We start from the raw sequence: 12,036 nt of genomic DNA on the forward strand, positions 1-12,036 counted from the left end.
TTCAATGTTGTGAGTGGTTATGCCCCACAGGTAGGATGTGAGTTAGAAGAGAAGGAGAAATTCTGGAGTGAGTTAGATGAAGTGATGCAGAGCATCCCCAGAGGTGAGAGAGTTGTCATTGGTGCAGATTTCAATGGGCATGTAGGTGAAGGGAACAGAGGTGATGAGACTGTTATGGGCAGGTTTGGTGTTCAGGACAGGAACGCAGAAGGTCAGATGGTGGTTGACTTTGCAAAGAGGATGGAAATGGCTGTAGTAAACACTTTCTTTCAGAAGAGGCAGGAACATAGGGTGACGTACAAGAGCGGAGGGAGAAGCACTCAGGTAGACTACATCTTGTGTAGACGTTGTAATCTGAAAGAGATCAGTGACTGTAAAGCATTGGTAGGGGAGAGTGTAGCCAGACAACACAGGATGGTGGTGTGTAAAATGATGCTGGTGGTGAGGAAGATAAGGAGGACTAAGGCAGAGCAGCGGACAAAGTGGTGGAAGTTGAAAAAGGAAGAATGTCGTTTAGTTTTCAGGGAGGAGCTGAGACAGACTCTGGGTGGTTTGGAGGTGCTTCCAGATGACTGGACTACTACAGCTAATTTGATCAGGGAGACAGGTAGGAGGGTACTCGGTGTGTCATCTGGAAAGAGGAAAGCGGACAAGGAGACTTGGTGGTGGAACGAGGAAGTTCAGGAGTGTATACAGAGAAAGAGGTTAGCTAAGAAGAAGTGGGACACTGAGAGGACTGAAGAGAGTAGACAGGAGTACAGGGAGATACAGCGTAAGGTGAAGATAGAGGTGGCACAGGCCAAACAAAGAGCATATGAGGACTTGTATGCTAGGTTGGACACTAAAGAGGGAGAGGTGGATTTGTACAGGTTGGCCAGACAAAGAGATAGAGATGGAAAGGATGTGCAGCAGGTTAGGGTGATTAAAGATAAGGATGGAAATGTATTGACAGGTGCCAGGAGTGTGATGGGAAGATGGAAGGAGAACTTTGAAGAGTTGATGAACGAGGAAAATGAAAGGGAACGAAGAGTAGAAGAGGTGACTGTTGTGGAGCAGGAAATAGCAAAGATTAGTAAGAGTGAAGTGAGGAGGACATTGAAGAGGATGAAGAGTGGAAAGGCAGTTGGTCCTGATGACATACCTGTGGAGGTATGGAAGTGTCTAGGAGAGGCGGCAGTAGAGTTTTTGACTAGTTTGTTTAACAAGATCTTGGAGAGTGAGAGGATGCCAGAGGACTGGAGGAAAAGTGTACTGGTACCAATTTTTAAGAACAAGGGAGATGTGCAGAGCTGTGGCAACTACAGAGGAATAAAGCTGATGAGTCACACAATGAAGTTGTGGGAAAGAGTAGTGGAAGCTCGGCTAAGCGCAGAGGTGAGTATTTGTGAGCAGCAATATGGTTTCATGCCTAGAAAGAGTACAACAGATGCAGTATTTGCTTTGAGGACGCTGATGGAGAAGTACAGAGAGGGTCATAGGGAGTTGCATTGTGTCTGCGTAGATTTAGAGAAAGCGTATGACAGGGTGCCGAGAGAGGAGCTGTGGTATTGTATGAGGACGTCTGGAGTGTCAGAGAAGTATGTTAGAGTGGTGCAGGACATGTATGAGAGCTGTAAGACAGTGGTGAGGTGCTGTAGGTGTGACAGAGGAGTTCAAGGTGGAGGTGGGTCTGCATCAAGGATCGGCTTTGAGCCCCTTCTTGTTTGCTCTGGTGATGGACAGACTGACAGATGAGGTTAGACAAGAATCTCCCTGGACTATGATGTTTGCAGATGACATTGTTATTTGTAGTGAGAGCAGGGAGCAGGTGGAGGAAAATCTAGAGTGGTGGAGGTCTGCTCTGGAAAACAGAGGAATGAAGCTTAGCCGCAGCAAGACAGAATACATGTGTGTGAATGAGAGGGACCCAGGTGGAACGGTGAGGTTACAGGGAGCAGAGGTGAAGAAGGTGCAGGACTTTAAGTATTTAGGGTCAACGGTTCAGAGCAACGGTGAGTGTGGAAAAGAGGTGAAGAGGCGAGTGCAGGCAGGTTGGAACGGGTGGAGAAAAGTGTCAGGTGTGTTGTGTGATAAAAGAGTCTCAGCGAGAATGAAAGGAAAGGTGTTCAAGACGGTGGTGAGACCAGCAATGTTGTTCGGCTTAGAGACAGTGGCACTGAAGAAAAGACAGGAGGCAGAGCTGGAGGTAGCAGAGCTTAAGATGTTGAGGTTCTCTTTGGGAGTGACGAGGATGGACAGGATCAGGAATGAGTACATCAGAGGGACAGCTCATGTTAGATGTTTTGGAGATAAAGTCAGAGAGGCCAGATTGAGGTGGTTTGGACATGTTCAGAGGAGAAACTGTGAATATATCGGTAGAAGGATGCTGAGGTTGGAGCTGCCAGGCAGGAGGTCTAGAGGAAGACCAAAGAGGAGATTTATGGATGTAGTGAGGGAGGACATGAAGTTAGTTGGTGTGAGTGAAGAGGATGCAGAGGACAGAGTTAGATGGAGGCACATGATTCGCTGTGGCGACCCCTGAAAGGGAGCAGCCGAAAGGAAAAGAAGAAGAAGGCCGAATCAACAAATATGCTTGTTTCTGCCAAATGCAGCAAAATACTGAAAGGAAAGTGGGTTTACCTTCATATTTGACCTAGAACAACTCAGTTCATCATGGAAATATCATCGCAACATCTTTTATGTAGCCAGAAATCAAGAGTGTAAGTTTTTATGCGCTTAAAAGCATTTTCAGGCCGAATGAGCTGATTTCTGCCAATTGCAGCAAAACACTCAAAGGAAAGTGGGTTTGCCTTCATATTTGACCCAGAACAACTGAGTTCAGCATGGAAATATCATTGCAACAGCTTTGATTTAGCCAGAAATCAAGAGTGTAAGTTTTTATGCGCTTAAAAGCAAATTCAGGCCTAATTAGCAAATATGCTTGTTTCTGCCAAATGCAGCAAAATACTGAAAGGAAAGTGGGTTTGCCTTTATTTTTGACCCAGAACAACTCAGTTCAGCATGGAAATATCATTGCTACAGCTTTTATTTAGCCAGAAATCAAAAGTGTAAGTTTTTATGTGCTTAAAAGCATTTTCAGGCCGAATGAGCTGATTTCTGCCAATTGCAGCAAAACACTCAAAGGAAAGTGGGTTTGCCTTCATATTTGACCCAGAACAACTGAGTTCAGCATGGAAATATCATGCAACAGCTTTTATTTATTCAGAAATCAAGAGTGTAAGTTTTTATGCACTTAAAAGCATTTTCAGGCCGAATGAGCAAATATGCCTGTTTCTGCCAAATGCAGCAAAATACTGAAAGGAAAGTGGGTTTGCCTTCATATTTGAGCCAGAACAACTCAGTTCAGCATGGAAATATCATTGCAACAGCTTTAATTTAGCCAGAAATCAAGAGTGTAAGTTTTTATGCGCTTAAAAGCATTTTCAGGCCGAATGAGCAAATATGCCTGTTTCTGCCAAATGCAGCAAAATACTGAAAGGAAAGTGGGTTTGCCTTCATATTTGACCCAGAACAACTCAGTTCAGCATGGAAATATCATCGCAACATCTTTTATGTAGCCAGAAATCAAGAGTGTAAGTTTTTATGCGCTTAAAAGCATTTTCAGGCCGAATTAGCAAATATGCTTGTTTCTGCCAAATGCAGCAAAATACTGAAAGGAAAGTGGGTTTGCCTTCATATATGACCCAGAACAACTCAGTTCAGCATGGAAATATCATTGCTACAGCTTTTATTTAGCCAAAAATCAAGAGTGTACGTTTTTATGCGCTTAAAAGCATTTTCAGGCCAAATGAGCTGACTTCTGCCAATTGCAGCAAAATACTCAAAGGAAAGTGGGTTTGCCTTCATATTTGACCCAGAACAACTCAGTTCAGCATGGAAATATCATTGCTACAGCTTTTATTTAGCCAGAAATCAAAAGTGTAAGTTTTTATGTGCTTAAAAGCATCTTCAGGCCGAATGAGCTTGTTTCTGCCAAATGCAGCAAAATACTGAAAGGAAAGTGGGTTTGCCTTCATATTTGACACAGAACAACTCAGTTCAGCATGGAAATATCATTGCAACAGCTTTTATTTAGCCAGAAATCAAAAGTGTAGGTTTTTATGTGCTTAAAAGCATCTTCAGGCCGAATGAGCTGATTTCTGCCAATTGCAGCAAAACACTCAAAGGAAAGTGGGTTTGCCTTCATATTTGACACAGAACAACTCAGTTCAGCATGGAAATATCATTGCAACAGCTTTTATTTAGCCAGAAATCAAGAGTGTAAGTTTTTATGCACTTAAAAGCATTTTCAGGCCGAATGAGCAAATATGCCTGTTTCTGCCAAATGCAGCAAAATACTGAAAGGAAAGTGGGTTTGCCTTCATATTTGACCCAGAACAACTCAGTTCAGCATGGAAATATCATTGCTACAGCTTTTATTTAGCCAGAAATCAAGAGTGTACGTTTTTATGCGCTTAAAAGCATTTTCAGGCCGAATGAGCTGATTTCTGCCAATTGCAGCAAAATACTGAAAGGAAAGTGGGTTTGCCTTCATATTTGACCCAGAACAACTCAGTTCAGCATCGCAATATCATAGCAACAGCTTTTATTTAGCCAGAAATCAAGAGTGTACGTTTTTATGCGCTTAAAAGCATTTTCAGGCCAAATGAGCTGATTTCTGCCAATTGCAGCAAAATACTGAAAGGAAAGTGGGTTTGCCTTCATATTTGAGCCAGAACAACTCAGTTCAGCATGGAAATATCATTGCAAAAGCTTTTATTTAGTCAGAAATCAAGAGTGTAAGTTTTTATGCGCTTAAAAGCATTTTCAGGCCGAATGAGCAAATATGCTTGTTTCTGCCAAATGCAGCAAAATACTGAAAGGAAAGTGGGTTTGCCTTCATATTTGACCCAGAACAACTCAGTTCAGCATGGAAATATCATTGCTACAGCTTTTATTTAGCCAGAAATCAAAAGTGTAAGTTTTTATGTGCTTAAAAGCATCTTCAGGCCGAATGAGCTGATTTCTGCCAATTGCAGCAAAACACTCAAAGGAAAGTGGGTTTGCCTTCATATTTGAGCCAGAACAACTCAGTTCAGCATGGAAATATCATAGCAACATCTTTTATGTAGCCAGAAATCAAGAGTGAAAGTTTTTATGCGCTTAAAAGCATTTTCAGGCCGAATGAGCAAATATGCTTGTTTCTGCCAAATGCAGCAAAATACTGAAAGGAAAGTGGGTTTGCCTTCATATTTGACCCAGAACAACTCAGTTCAGCATGGAAATATCATTGCAACAGCTTTTATTTAGCCAGAAATCAAGAGTGTAAGTTTTTATGTGCTTAAAAGCATCTTCAGGCCGAATTAGCTGATTTCTGCCAATTGCAGCAAAACACTCAAAGGAAAGTGGGTTTGCCTTCATATTTGAGCCAGAACAACTCAGTTCAGCATGGAAATATCATCGCAACAGCTTTTATTTAGCCAGAAATCAAGAGTGTAAGTTTTTATGTGCTTAAAAGCATTTTCAGGCCGAATGAGCTTGTTTCTGCCAAATGCAGCAAAATACTGAAAGGAAAGTGGGTTTGCCTTCATATTTGAGCCAGAACAACTCAGTTCAGCATGGAAATATCATTGCAACATATTTTATGTATCCAGAAATCAAGAGTGGAAGTGTTTATGCGCTTAAAAGCATTTTCAGGCCGAATGTGCAAATATGCTTGTTTCTGCCAAATGCAGCAAAATACTAAAAGGAAAGTGGGTTTGCCTTCATATTTGACCCAGAACAACTCAGTTCAGCATCGCAATATCATAGCAACAGCTTTTATTTAGCCAGAAATCAAGAGTGTACGTTTTTATGCGCTTAAAAGCATTTTCAGGCCAAATGAGCTGATTTCTGCCAATTGCAGCAAAATACTGAAAGGAAAGTGGGTTTGCCTTCATATTTGAGCCAGAACAACTCAGTTCAGCATGGAAATATCATTGCAAAAGCTTTTATTTAGTCAGAAATCAAGAGTGTAAGTTTTTATGCGCTTAAAAGCATTTTCAGGCCGAATGAGCAAATATGCTTGTTTCTGCCAAATGCAGCAAAATACTGAAAGGAAAGTGGGTTTGCCTTCATATTTGACCCAGAACAACTCAGTTCAGCATGGAAATATCATTGCAACAGCTTTTATTTAGCCAGAAATCAAGAGTGTAAGTTTTTATGTGCTTAAAAGCATCTTCAGGCCGAATTAGCTGATTTCTGCCAATTGCAGCAAAACACTCAAAGGAAAGTGGGTTTGCCTTCATATTTGAGCCAGAACAACTCAGTTCAGCATGGAAATATCATCGCAACAGCTTTTATTTAGCCAGAAATCAAGAGTGTAAGTTTTTATGTGCTTAAAAGCATTTTCAGGCCGAATGAGCTTGTTTCTGCCAAATGCAGCAAAATACTGAAAGGAAAGTGGGTTTGCCTTCATATTTGAGCCAGAACAACTCAGTTCAGCATGGAAATATCATTGCAACATATTTTATGTATCCAGAAATCAAGAGTGGAAGTGTTTATGCGCTTAAAAGCATTTTCAGGCCGAATGTGCAAATATGCTTGTTTCTGCCAAATGCAGCAAAATACTAAAAGGAAAGTGGGTTTGCCTTCATATTTGACCCAGAACAACTGAGTTCAGCATGGAAATATCATTGCAACAGCTTTGATTTAGCCAGAAATCAAGAGTGTAAGTTTTTATGCGCTTAAAAGCAAATTCAGGCCTAATTAGCAAATATGCTTGTTTCTGCCAAATGCAGCAAAATACTGAAAGGAAAGTGGGTTTGCCTTTATTTTTGACCCAGAACAACTCAGTTCAGCATGGAAATATCATTGCTACAGCTTTTATTTAGCCAGAAATCAAAAGTGTAAGTTTTTATGTGCTTAAAAGCATTTTCAGGCCGAATGAGCTGATTTCTGCCAATTGCAGCAAAACACTCAAAGGAAAGTGGGTTTGCCTTCATATTTGACCCAGAACAACTGAGTTCAGCATGGAAATATCATGCAACAGCTTTTATTTATTCAGAAATCAAGAGTGTAAGTTTTTATGCACTTAAAAGCATTTTCAGGCCGAATGAGCAAATATGCCTGTTTCTGCCAAATGCAGCAAAATACTGAAAGGAAAGTGGGTTTGCCTTCATATTTGAGCCAGAACAACTCAGTTCAGCATGGAAATATCATTGCAACAGCTTTAATTTAGCCAGAAATCAAGAGTGTAAGTTTTTATGCGCTTAAAAGCATTTTCAGGCCGAATGAGCAAATATGCCTGTTTCTGCCAAATGCAGCAAAATACTGAAAGGAAAGTGGGTTTGCCTTCATATTTGACCCAGAACAACTCAGTTCAGCATGGAAATATCATCGCAACATCTTTTATGTAGCCAGAAATCAAGAGTGTAAGTTTTTATGCGCTTAAAAGCATTTTCAGGCCGAATTAGCAAATATGCTTGTTTCTGCCAAATGCAGCAAAATACTGAAAGGAAAGTGGGTTTGCCTTCATATATGACCCAGAACAACTCAGTTCAGCATGGAAATATCATTGCTACAGCTTTTATTTAGCCAAAAATCAAGAGTGTACGTTTTTATGCGCTTAAAAGCATTTTCAGGCCAAATGAGCTGACTTCTGCCAATTGCAGCAAAATACTCAAAGGAAAGTGGGTTTGCCTTCATATTTGACCCAGAACAACTCAGTTCAGCATGGAAATATCATTGCTACAGCTTTTATTTAGCCAGAAATCAAAAGTGTAAGTTTTTATGTGCTTAAAAGCATCTTCAGGCCGAATGAGCTTGTTTCTGCCAAATGCAGCAAAATACTGAAAGGAAAGTGGGTTTGCCTTCATATTTGACACAGAACAACTCAGTTCAGCATGGAAATATCATTGCAACAGCTTTTATTTAGCCAGAAATCAAAAGTGTAGGTTTTTATGTGCTTAAAAGCATCTTCAGGCCGAATGAGCTGATTTCTGCCAATTGCAGCAAAACACTCAAAGGAAAGTGGGTTTGCCTTCATATTTGACACAGAACAACTCAGTTCAGCATGGAAATATCATTGCAACAGCTTTTATTTAGCCAGAAATCAAGAGTGTAAGTTTTTATGCACTTAAAAGCATTTTCAGGCCGAATGAGCAAATATGCCTGTTTCTGCCAAATGCAGCAAAATACTGAAAGGAAAGTGGGTTTGCCTTCATATTTGACCCAGAACAACTCAGTTCAGCATGGAAATATCATTGCTACAGCTTTTATTTAGCCAGAAATCAAGAGTGTACGTTTTTATGCGCTTAAAAGCATTTTCAGGCCGAATGAGCTGATTTCTGCCAATTGCAGCAAAATACTGAAAGGAAAGTGGGTTTGCCTTCATATTTGACCCAGAACAACTCAGTTCAGCATCGCAATATCATAGCAACAGCTTTTATTTAGCCAGAAATCAAGAGTGTACGTTTTTATGCGCTTAAAAGCATTTTCAGGCCAAATGAGCTGATTTCTGCCAATTGCAGCAAAATACTGAAAGGAAAGTGGGTTTGCCTTCATATTTGAGCCAGAACAACTCAGTTCAGCATGGAAATATCATTGCAAAAGCTTTTATTTAGTCAGAAATCAAGAGTGTAAGTTTTTATGCGCTTAAAAGCATTTTCAGGCCGAATGAGCAAATATGCTTGTTTCTGCCAAATGCAGCAAAATACTGAAAGGAAAGTGGGTTTGCCTTCATATTTGACCCAGAACAACTCAGTTCAGCATGGAAATATCATTGCTACAGCTTTTATTTAGCCAGAAATCAAAAGTGTAAGTTTTTATGTGCTTAAAAGCATTTTCAGGCCGAATGAGCTGATTTCTGCCAATTGCAGCAAAATACTGAAAGGAAAGTGGGTTTGCCTTCATATTTGACCCAGAACAACTCAGTTCAGCATGGAAATATCATTGCTACAGCTTTTATTTAGCCAGAAATCAAAAGTGTAAGTTTTTATGTGCTTAAAAGCATTTTCAGGCCGAATGAGCTGATTTCTGCCAATTGCAGCAAAACACTCAAAGGAAAGTGGGTTTGCCTTCATATTTGACCCAGAACAACTGAGTTCAGCATGGAAATATCATGCAACAGCTTTTATTTATTCAGAAATCAAGAGTGTAAGTTTTTATGCACTTAAAAGCATTTTCAGGCCGAATGAGCAAATATGCCTGTTTCTGCCAAATGCAGCAAAATACTGAAAGGAAAGTGGGTTTGCCTTCATATTTGAGCCAGAACAACTCAGTTCAGCATGGAAATATCATTGCAACAGCTTTAATTTAGCCAGAAATCAAGAGTGTAAGTTTTTATGCGCTTAAAAGCATTTTCAGGCCGAATGAGCAAATATGCCTGTTTCTGCCAAATGCAGCAAAATACTGAAAGGAAAGTGGGTTTGCCTTCATATTTGACCCAGAACAACTCAGTTCAGCATGGAAATATCATCGCAACATCTTTTATGTAGCCAGAAATCAAGAGTGTAAGTTTTTATGCGCTTAAAAGCATTTTCAGGCCGAATTAGCAAATATGCTTGTTTCTGCCAAATGCAGCAAAATACTGAAAGGAAAGTGGGTTTGCCTTCATATATGACCCAGAACAACTCAGTTCAGCATGGAAATATCATTGCTACAGCTTTTATTTAGCCAAAAATCAAGAGTGTACGTTTTTATGCGCTTAAAAGCATTTTCAGGCCAAATGAGCTGACTTCTGCCAATTGCAGCAAAATACTCAAAGGAAAGTGGGTTTGCCTTCATATTTGACCCAGAACAACTCAGTTCAGCATGGAAATATCATTGCTACAGCTTTTATTTAGCCAGAAATCAAAAGTGTAAGTTTTTATGTGCTTAAAAGCATCTTCAGGCCGAATGAGCTTGTTTCTGCCAAATGCAGCAAAATACTGAAAGGAAAGTGGGTTTGCCTTCATATTTGACACAGAACAACTCAGTTCAGCATGGAAATATCATTGCAACAGCTTTTATTTAGCCAGAAATCAAAAGTGTAGGTTTTTATGTGCTTAAAAGCATCTTCAGGCCGAATGAGCTGATTTCTGCCAATTGCAGCAAAACACTCAAAGGAAAGTGGGTTTGCCTTCATATTTGACACAGAACAACTCAGTTCAGCATGGAAATATCATTGCAACAGCTTTTATTTAGCCAGAAATCAAGAGTGTAAGTTTTTATGCACTTAAAAGCATTTTCAGGCCGAATGAGCAAATATGCCTGTTTCTGCCAAATGCAGCAAAATACTGAAAGGAAAGTGGGTTTGCCTTCATATTTGACCCAGAACAACTCAGTTCAGCATGGAAATATCATTGCTACAGCTTTTATTTAGCCAGAAATCAAGAGTGTACGTTTTTATGCGCTTAAAAGCATTTTCAGGCCGAATGAGCTGATTTCTGCCAATTGCAGCAAAATACTGAAAGGAAAGTGGGTTTGCCTTCATATTTGACCCAGAACAACTCAGTTCAGCATCGCAATATCATAGCAACAGCTTTTATTTAGCCAGAAATCAAGAGTGTACGTTTTTATGCGCTTAAAAGCATTTTCAGGCCAAATGAGCTGATTTCTGCCAATTGCAGCAAAATACTGAAAGGAAAGTGGGTTTGCCTTCATATTTGAGCCAGAACAACTCAGTTCAGCATGGAAATATCATTGCAAAAGCTTTTATTTAGTCAGAAATCAAGAGTGTAAGTTTTTATGCGCTTAAAAGCATTTTCAGGCCGAATGAGCAAATATGCTTGTTTCTGCCAAATGCAGCAAAATACTGAAAGGAAAGTGGGTTTGCCTTCATATTTGACCCAGAACAACTCAGTTCAGCATGGAAATATCATTGCTACAGCTTTTATTTAGCCAGAAATCAAAAGTGTAAGTTTTTATGTGCTTAAAAGCATCTTCAGGCCGAATGAGCTGATTTCTGCCAATTGCAGCAAAACACTCAAAGGAAAGTGGGTTTGCCTTCATATTTGAGCCAGAACAACTCAGTTCAGCATGGAAATATCATAGCAACATCTTTTATGTAGCCAGAAATCAAGAGTGAAAGTTTTTATGCGCTTAAAAGCATTTTCAGGCCGAATGAGCAAATATGCTTGTTTCTGCCAAATGCAGCAAAATACTGAAAGGAAAGTGGGTTTGCCTTCATATTTGACCCAGAACAACTCAGTTCAGCATGGAAATATCATTGCAACAGCTTTTATTTAGCCAGAAATCAAGAGTGTAAGTTTTTATGTGCTTAAAAGCATCTTCAGGCCGAATTAGCTGATTTCTGCCAATTGCAGCAAAACACTCAAAGGAAAGTGGGTTTGCCTTCATATTTGAGCCAGAACAACTCAGTTCAGCATGGAAATATCATCGCAACAGCTTTTATTTAGCCAGAAATCAAGAGTGTAAGTTTTTATGTGCTTAAAAGCATTTTCAGGCCGAATGAGCTTGTTTCTGCCAAATGCAGCAAAATACTGAAAGGAAAGTGGGTTTGCCTTCATATTTGAGCCAGAACAACTCAGTTCAGCATGGAAATATCATTGCAACATATTTTATGTATCCAGAAATCAAGAGTGGAAGTGTTTATGCGCTTAAAAGCATTTTCAGGCCGAATGTGCAAATATGCTTGTTTCTGCCAAATGCAGCAAAATACTAAAAGGAAAGTGGGTTTGCCTTCATATTTGACCCAGAACAACTCAGTTCAGCATCGCAATATCATAGCAACAGCTTTTATTTAGCCAGAAATCAAGAGTGTACGTTTTTATGCGCTTAAAAGCATTTTCAGGCCAAATGAGCTGATTTCTGCCAATTGCAGCAAAATACTGAAAGGAAAGTGGGTTTGCCTTCATATTTGAGCCAGAACAACTCAGTTCAGCATGGAAATATCATTGCAAAAGCTTTTATTTAGTCAGAAATCAAGAGTGTAAGTTTTTATGCGCTTAAAAGCATTTTCAGGCCGAATGAGCAAATATGCTTGTTTCTGCCAAATGCAGCAAAATACTGAAAGGAAAGTGGGTTTGCCTTCATATTTGACCCAGAACAACTCAGTTCAGCATGGAAATATCATTG

This window comes from Channa argus, unplaced genomic scaffold (genome assembly GCF_033026475.1).
Source record: "Channa argus isolate prfri unplaced genomic scaffold, Channa argus male v1.0 Contig092, whole genome shotgun sequence".
NCBI classification, from domain to species: domain Eukaryota; kingdom Metazoa; phylum Chordata; class Actinopteri; order Anabantiformes; family Channidae; genus Channa; species Channa argus.